This window comes from Panthera pardus, unplaced genomic scaffold (assembly GCF_024362965.1).
Source record: "Panthera pardus isolate Hobbes unplaced genomic scaffold, ASM2436296v1 HiC_scaffold_17, whole genome shotgun sequence".
Classification (NCBI taxonomy): domain Eukaryota; kingdom Metazoa; phylum Chordata; class Mammalia; order Carnivora; family Felidae; genus Panthera; species Panthera pardus.
Window position 1 is genome coordinate 118351089 of NW_026526732.1, and position 9122 is coordinate 118360210.

Genomic DNA, 9122 nt, shown 5'->3' on the forward strand with positions numbered 1-9122 from the left:
TGAGGCTCAAGGAGATAGCATGGCCACAAGATGGCTCTTTGAATCCTTGCATCAGGAGAGCCACTTGCCAGCTGTGAACACCCACCTTGGATTATTGCGGAAGTGATAATTAAACTTCACTGTACTTAAGCCAGTCTACACATTGGTGTTTATTTGTGACCACAGCCTGACCAATCTGAACGTACGCACAACACTTTAGCTAGCGTGCTCGGGAAAGGCCTGTCCAAGGAGGTGGTGCTGGATGTGAATACATAATGAGAAGGAAACAGTCAAGCCAAGGGCAGGCACAGTCCTAGAAGAGGGAACAGCAAGGGGAAGGATGCTGAGCTGAGAAAGAGCATAGCATGTTCGAAGAACAAAAAGAGAAGCCATTAGGGCTGCAGTGTAGTGAATAGGGAAAGAATGGAATTGGATGAACTGAAGAAGTAAACAGGCGTCAGATCATTCTTAGCTTTCTTCTCCTCCTGGAAGCCACCATCTCGTGCACCAGGATCACTACCAGCTCAGTTGAGTGATCTTTTTGGAGCTCCCACAGTAACCAAAAGTCTGCCTCTTTCACCACCTTTTATCCCTTTATGATTATCTGTTTATGTGTTGGTTACCCTCTAGACAATGAGCTTCTTTGAAAAAAAAAAAAGTCATTCATCTTTTTATCTCCAGCTGTCGTGCCAACATGTATAAGGAGACAATAAATGTTTCTGGTATACATGGATTGAACAATTGCAGCTCTCCCCATGACAATTACTGGGACTCATGTGATGACAGTTGCGTTAGGGAGCGAAGAAAGATTCTGAGGGACAACTCATCTCCATACGCACTGCTAGTTTTACCAGTGTGATTTGACCTCCTTTCTCGAAGTCCTTCCCTCCTCCCACCCACCCCTCCTTCAGATTCTTTCTAAGGATGACCTATTTCTAACTAAGATTTCTTCGAGATAACAGGTTGTTGGGAGCCTTCATTAAAGAGGAAGGTTTCCCCTTCAATGAAAATGACTGGAAACAGTGAAAAGACACAGTTTGAAACTGAAGGCCCCCTGCCAATACAATGACCCAGTTAGGAACCAAAACAAAGAACAGATAAATCGAGGGAATAAAAGTCTCCCCATCGCACGCTTCCATCTTCTACTCACTGCAGTGGTTTCTATGAAGTTTGAAACTTGAGGAGCTAATTTGATTCCCCAGAATTGGAAAACGCCATCCCCTGCCTTAAAAGTTCTTCCCAGAGAAGTAGAGATGTAATTTTACTCACTCTAATGATGTGAGGAGGTCAGTTTTTATTCTCACTGCTCGGAGGGCACACTTCCCTCCATTGTTTCACATTCTTTCCCCCTCCCCTGCCCTGTCCCCTCACACACCTTGCAAAACTCATTTTCACCTTGTGGCTCTCAAAACAACTCAGCAACAACTCTCCACTTACTAATATTGGGGTGGGTGGAGTGTTTGAGGGTATAACAGAGGGCTGGTATGGTGGGGGGAAGCAAATTATATTCTTTTGGGAAGTGGGTTTTAAATATTTCTACTGAAGTATCCCCTAATGCCAAAGAAGAATGAACGAATACATCTTAGGGTCTGAGATCAGAACTTGAAGCAGTCACAGGTAAGCCTGAAACATTTTTAAGTTTCTTGTTTTATCTTTAAAATTGCTGCAAGATTTTTATCGCACATGGGCATGTACGTGCATGTGCGCGCGCGCACACACACACACACACACACACACACACACACACACTATGTTTGTATTAAAATTAAAATATTCTGTCAATCAGGGGCGCCTGGGTGGCTTAGTTCGTTGAGCATCTGACTTCGGCTCAGGTCATGATCTCGCAGCTCGTGGGTTCGAGCCCCGCGTCGGGCTCTGTGCTGACAGCTCAGAGCCTGGAGCCTGCTTCAGATTCTGTGTCTCCCTCTCTCTCTCTCTCTGCCCCTAACCCACTTGCATTGTGTCTCTGTCTCTCTCAAAAATAAATAAACATTTAAAAATATATATTTTGTCAATCAAATCTTTGGGGAAAACTGGCAAAACAAACACCATGAAGTTTATCCTGTGCCTTCAGATGCTAGTATCTCCTATGACCATCATTACCCCTTGAATGTTGCCCTAGTTTACAGGTTTGTGCCGTGGGCATTCATCTTTGCAAATTCCAGACAGGCATGCATAGGGGGTTGAGGATACCTGTAGGTTTTGATGAGACAATGGAACAACGGATTCTCAAACACCTGTACGTTAATGAAATGACAGTTGAGCATTTTTAGAAATCTGTTAGGAAAGATGCCAGAGGTAGAAAAGGACAGAATTTACCCTGATGCCACTGTTTGTAGCCACTGATGGCTAAGCATAAATTTACAGAAGTGTTATTGCTTATTTCCCTATGATCCATGGTAGGTAGTTAAGATATGAGCACAGAAAACTGACAGGTTGGCAGAGGTTGTTCAAGATGGCTCCTAGCTCGCTGGGCTTCAGTTTCTTGTGAGCCTCACTCATTGCCTCTCTTCTACTGCCTTATTCGTTTCCTCCTTCTTGCCCTCAGGACTCCAGAATGGGACACGACCAGTTATTCTTACATCACCTGAAATTCCTGGGTGTGACAGACCACAGGATAAGTGTAGCTTGGGTTATATATTTTTTTCCAAATGAAACGTGATTTTGTCTTTTCGTTGCCCTAGCAAGTTGTCATTTTCATTGCAAAAAAAAAATGTTATGCAATAAATATTTTTCCTGTCTTGTCAAAGCATTAATGAAACAAAAGCCTTATGGCACAGTAGGGCTCCATGCTATAGAAAAATATTTTATAATTTCCATATTTCTTTTGATTTTATTTTCTTCCATTATATTTACCCAAAGACCTGCCAACCTGTTGACACTCAGCCCTGAGTTCAATGATTTTTCTTTTCTAGGAAACAGCAGGGAGAGCGTCCTGTATGTCCTATATGGTGACGAGTGCTAAACAGAATGCTCCTGGCCGAGAAATACATATCTTTGTTATTAAATGACAGCAAAGTTGCTTTTTTATTTCTCAGGAGTGTCACATCAATTTTATCCTGAGGACTACCATTCAACAACTCTCTATCTTGTTTTCACTTTATATACGGAAAGACTGAAGTTCCTGAAGCTTATAGACTTCTAGCAATCTAAGTAATACAATTATCGGTCCAATATTGTATCCATTAGAACGGTTTCCAAAATGGGGGCGCCTGGATGGTTCAGTCAGTAGAACATGTGACTCTTGATCTCAGGGTCGTGAGTTCAAGCCTCACGTTAGGCATGGAGCTTACCTAAAAAAAAAGAAAGGTTTTCAAAATGCCTGATAGAATCTCAATGTTCTAAAACCATTTGCCTTGAAATTTCTTAACAATAGTGTCCATTTCTGACCCATCTTTATGTCTTCACAGCAGAAGGTGGAGAGTCTGACCATGCTGCCATGTAGTATATTTTTGATGAATGCAAGAATAAAAATCCATCAGTACGGGAAACCATTAGCTTTGTCCTTTCGTCACAGAGCTATGGCGATATCATGGAATAACATTCTTAGGAAATGATGACAAAAAGTTACCACTATATTTGTAACTTCCAAGGTTGAAGATGTTCCTCAAAACATTCTTTTGGTAACCTATTGAGTTTCATCTTCAGTGAATCCAGCTAAATCTCTTAAAATCATATAAAATAATATCCTGGATTTTCTGTTGAATGAAACTGTTACCATATTTGTCGCATTTCCTATTCAAATGTACCCTAAACCAAGGTCATCCATCCACCATTCAAGTGATGTGAGTTTGTACCTCTCTTGGGAACAGCGGCCACCCCTGGGAGGTGATCTATATGCACGTTCATGTCTCCTCTGGGGGCAAGGCACTATAAAGAGGACTTGGAAGGAGTTACTTACTGCGTTAGAGTCAGATAAAGGAGGTGGGGAGGGAGGGAAGAGGACGCAGAAGGAATGGAACATCCTGAGATGTCACCCAGACCTGCTTTTCAACTGCAGCTCTCAGATGTTTTATAATCCTGAGATTATAATTTCTGGTTATAATTTCTGGTCAATAATTTCTGGTTGACCAGCTAATGAGGGATTCCGGGAAGAAGAAGTGGGGCAGCATTTCTTGAACATTTTCTTTGCCAGGCACTTTACTAGATATTTTGCATATGCTGTCAAGGTAGTACTCACAACAGTATAGAGTATTATTCCCAACTTACTGGTATAGAAATTGAGGCTCAAAGAGGGTAAAATAACTTGCTCAAGTTCACATCATGTGTCAATGATAGACACGTAACTCAAGCTCCAGGCTCTTTCATTCCAAGGTTTGTGTTCTTTCTACCACAGTTGGCATTGTCCGCAGGCAACCTTTGGGGCATGGCCAACAGCAGCAAGAGCTGTGAAGATCTCAAGGAAAGAAAGGCACTCCATCTGGAAGTTGCCCTGTGGAGTCCCCATGGTCAGAGCCATCACAAATAGGAGATGCTGTAGAGAGTCCTCCATGTTGGATATTGTTGTGGGTAGAGATGCGGGGGTCTTCACAGACCCTTGGAGCCCTGCTGCGAACGGGCTAGGTACATTCTCAGAGACCTCCCACCACCCTGTATCCTTTAAGGAGCGTGGGGTAGGCAATCAGTGACCATAGTCTACTTATTCTCTATCCTAGGCAGAGAAGGTGCAAAGAGGTTAAGAATTTCTCTCCAGAAAACCCATAACCCCAAATCCAGAAACCCAGATTTTAAGCTGGAGCACATTACAAGGCCGTCCACAGTGTCCTAGCCCTCAGATTCTCAGTTACAGGGGAAAGTTAAATTTCTTTTCTGTTTATTTGTCTTAAGTTTTCCTATTTTGAGCTTCAAGAATTGTTTTTAGGGGGAAAAAAAAGATGAGTAATTGGTCTGCGTTTACTTTCCTCATGTAAATCTTATTTCTCCCTGACTTCATCTGTTCAGACCAAAACAGTCCTGATGGTGTCTTAGTCTGCCTCAGACAGACACATCAAGAACACCGTCTAGCTCAGTCCCCATTCTGTTAACCATCGGTCAGGTTGGTTGCTCTGGACAGAGTGGAACCACCACAGACTCCAAGCTCCATGGCCATGGGAGCCATGTGTCAATGTTCTATTCCTGGTGCCTGAGAAAACGCCTGAAATATAAGTGCTTTTACCAGTACTGTTGAATTTGATGAATTTTTATAAAGAAATTGTTTCGAGCTGGGAAGAATCTACGGAAGATGTAACTCAAACACCTCATTCTACAGAAGAGAAGCAGAAGAATCAGATGGACTGTCACATACAGGTAGTTGGTGGCAGAACCAGGGCTAGAAGCCACATCTGGTCCATTGTTCTGTGCCACATAGCCTCCAAATTGAAGCAGGCTCAATGTTTTTAAACGGACTCTTTTCAATAGCTTGTTTCTGCTTTTAGAATCCTATAGAATCAAATGTGATTTGTAAACTAGCTTGCAGATAAAGAAATCGCCCCCACTTGAAGGACTATATTAAATAAAATGCTTTTGGCTGCAAGCGACAGAAAATCCAAGGTAACTGGCTTAATAAAGAATTTTATTGGCTCCCTTGATTGGAAGTCTAGAGGTCAGTCAGGTCTGACATATGACTTGTTGCAGATCCTAGCCTGTCTCCTTATGATCCCATGGCTCTGTCCTGCTCCCTGCTCCTTATGCTGAAGCAGGCAGTGAAATGGTTATAATAGTATCAGTTCTCATGTCAGTGCACTACAAGACCAGAGGGAAGGAAGGGTAGCTCTTCTGCACATCTCTGTTAGGGGCAAGGAAACTTATACGAAGCTCCTAGTAAACTTTCTCTTACCAGTTGTGATGGGTCATTTATTGTCAATTTGAATGGGCTAAGGGATGCCCAGGTAGCTGGAAGAACGTTCTTTCTGAGTTTGTCTGCGGGGGTGTTTCTAGAAGACATTATTTTTTTTAATATGAAATTTATTGTCAAATTGGTTTCCGTACAACACCCAGTGCTCATCCCAACGGGTGCCCTCCTCAATACCCATCACCCACCCTCCCCTCCTTCCCACCCCCCATCAACCCTCAGTTTGTTCTCAGTTTTTAAGAGTCTCTTATGTTTTGGCTCTCTCCTACTCTAACCTTTTTTTTTTCCTTCCCCTCCCCCATGGGTTTCTGTTAAGTTTCTCAGGATCCACATGAGAATGAAAACATATGGTATCTGTCTTTCTCTGTATGGCTTATCTCTTTTTTATTTTATTTTATTTTATTTTATTTTATTTTATTTTATTTTATTTATTTATTTATTTATTTTTTAATATATGAAATTTATTGTCAAATTGGTTTCCATACAACACCCAGTGCTCATCCCAAAAGGTGCCCTCCTCAATACCCATCACCCACCCTCCCCTCCCTCCCACCCCCCATCAACCCTCAGTTTGTTCTCAGTTTTTAACAGTCTCTTATGCTTTGGCTCTCTCCCACTCTAACCTCTTTTTTTTTTTCTTCTTCCCCTCCCCCATGGGTTTCTCAGGATCCACATGAGAGTGAAAACATATGGTATCTGTCTTTCTCTGTATGGCTTATCTTACTTAGCATCACACTCTCCAGTTCCATCCACGTTGCTACAAAGGGCCATATTTCATTCTTTCTCATTGCCATGTAGTATTCCATTCTGCATATAAACCACAATTTCTTTATCCTTTTATCAGTTGGTGGACATTTAGGGTCTTTCCATAATTTGGCTATTGTTGAGAGTGCTGCTATAAACATTGGGGTACAAGTGCCCCTATGCATCAGCACTCCTGTATCCCTTGGGTAAATTCCTAGCAGTGCTGTTGCTGGGTCGTAGGGTAGATCGGTTTTTAATTTTTTGAGGAAACTCCACACTGTTTCCCAGAGCGGCTGCACCCGTTTGCATTCCCACCAACAGTGCAAGAGGGTTCCCATTTCTCCACATCCTCTCCAGCATCTATAGTCTCCTGATTTGTTCATTTTAGCCACTCCTACTGGTGTGAGGTGGTATCTCAGTGTGGTTTTGATTTGTATTTCCCTGATGAGGAGTGACGTTGAGCATCGTTTCATGTGCCTGTTGGCCATCTCGATGTCTTCTTTAGAGAAGTGTCTATTCATGTTTTCTGCCCATTTCTTCATTGGATTATTTGTTTTTCAGGTGTGGAGTTTGGTGAGTTCTTTATAGATTTTGGATACTAGCCCTTTGTCCGATATGTCATTTGCAAATATCTTTTCCCATTCCGTCGGTTGTCTTTTAGTTTTGTTGATTGTTTCCTTTGCAGTGCAGAAGGTTTTTATCTTCATGAGGTCCCAATAGTTCATTTTTGCTTTTAATTCCTTCGTCTTTGGAGATGTGTCAAGTAAGAAATTGCTGCGGCTGAGGTCAGAGAGGTTTTTTCCTGCTTTCTCCTCTAGGGTTTTGATGGTTTCCTGTCTCACATTCAGGTCCTCTATCCATTTTGAGTTTATTTTTGTGAATGGTGTAAGTGGTCTAGTTTCATTCTTCTGCATGTTGCTGTCCAGTTCTCCCAGCACCATTTGTTAAAGAGACTGTCTTTTTTCCATGGGATATTCTTTTCTGCTTTGTCAAAGATTAGTTGGCCATACATTTGTGGGTCCAATTCTGGAGTCTCTATTCTATTCCATTGGTCTATGTGTCTGTTTTTGTGCCAATATCATGCTGTCTTGATGATTACAGCTTTGTACTAGAGGCTAAAGTCTGGGATTGTGATGCCTCCTGCTTTGGTTTTTTTCAAAATTACTTTGGCTATTCGGGGTGTTTTGTGGTTCCATACAAATTTTAGGATTGTTTTTTCGAGCTTCGAGAAGAATGCTGGTGCAATTTTGATTGGGATTGCATTGAATGTGTAGATAGCTTTGGGTAGTATTGACGTTTTAACAATATGTATTCTTCCAATCCATGAGCATGGAATGTTTTCCCATTTCTTTATATCTTCTTCAATTTCCTTCATAAGCTTTCTATAGTTTTCAGCATACAGATCTTTTACATCTTTGGTTAGGTTTATTCCTAGGTATTTTATGACTCTTGGTGAAATTGTGAATGGGATCAGTTTCTTTATTTGTCTTTCTGTTGCTTCATTGTTAGTGTATAAAAATGCAACTGATTTCTGTACATTGATTTTTTATCCTGTGATTTTGCTGAATTCATGTATCAGTTCTAGCAGACTTTTGTGGAGTCTATCGGGTTTTCCATGTATAATATCATGTCATCTGCAAAAAGTGAAAGCTTGACTTCATCTTTGTCAATTTTGATGCCTTTGATTTCCTTTTGTTGTCTGATTGCTGATGCTAGAACTTCCAACACTATGTTAAATCACAGCGGTGAGAGTGGACATCCCTGCCATGTTCCTGATCTCAGGGGGAAAGCTCTGTTTTTCCTCATTGAGGATGATATTTGCTGTGGGATTTCCATAAATGGCTTTTATGATGTTTAAGTATGTTCCTTCTATCCCGACTTTCTTGAGGGTTTTTATTAAGAAAGGATGCTGAATTTTGTCAAATGCTTTTTCTTCATCGATTGACAGGATCATATGGTTCTTTTCTTTCATTAATATGATGTATCACATTGATTGATTTGTGAATGTTGAACTAGCCCTGCGGCCCAGGAATGAATCCCACTTGATCATGGTGAATAATTCTTTTTATATACTGTTGAATTCGATTTGCTAGTATCTTATTGAGAATTTTTACATCCATATTCATCAGGGATATTGGCCTGTAGTTCTCTTTTTTGCTGGGTCTCTGTCTGGTTTAGGAATCAAAGTAATGCTGGCTTCATAGAATGAGTCCAGAAGTTTTCCTTCCCTTTCAATTTTTTGGAAAAGCTTGAGAAGGATAGGTATTATCTCTGCTTTAAATGTCTGGTAGAATTCCCCAGGGAAGCCATCTGGTCCTGGACTCTTATTTGTTGGGAGATTTTTGATAACTGATTCAATTTCTTCACTGGTTATGGGTCTGTTCAAGTTTTCTATTTCTTCCTGTTTGAGTTTTGGAAGTGTGTGGGTGCTTAGGAATTTGTCCATTTCTTCCAGGTTGTCCAGTTTGTTGGCATATAATTTTTCATAGTATTCCCTGATAATTGCTTGTATTTCTGAGGCAATGGTTGTAATAATTCCATTTTCATTAATGATTTTATCTACTTGGGT

The 9122-nt window shown here is 41.1% G+C and overlaps 1 non-coding gene across 1 annotated transcript; it reads left to right on the top strand.

Annotated features, from left to right (window-relative positions):
- Nucleotides 1–3189: 3189 nt before the first annotated feature.
- On the top strand, nucleotides 3190–3262 carry TRNAK-CUU (transfer RNA lysine (anticodon CUU)). Its single transcript has one exon. It is a non-coding gene; the product is annotated as a tRNA-Lys (tRNA).
- Nucleotides 3263–9122: the final 5860 nt, after the last annotated feature.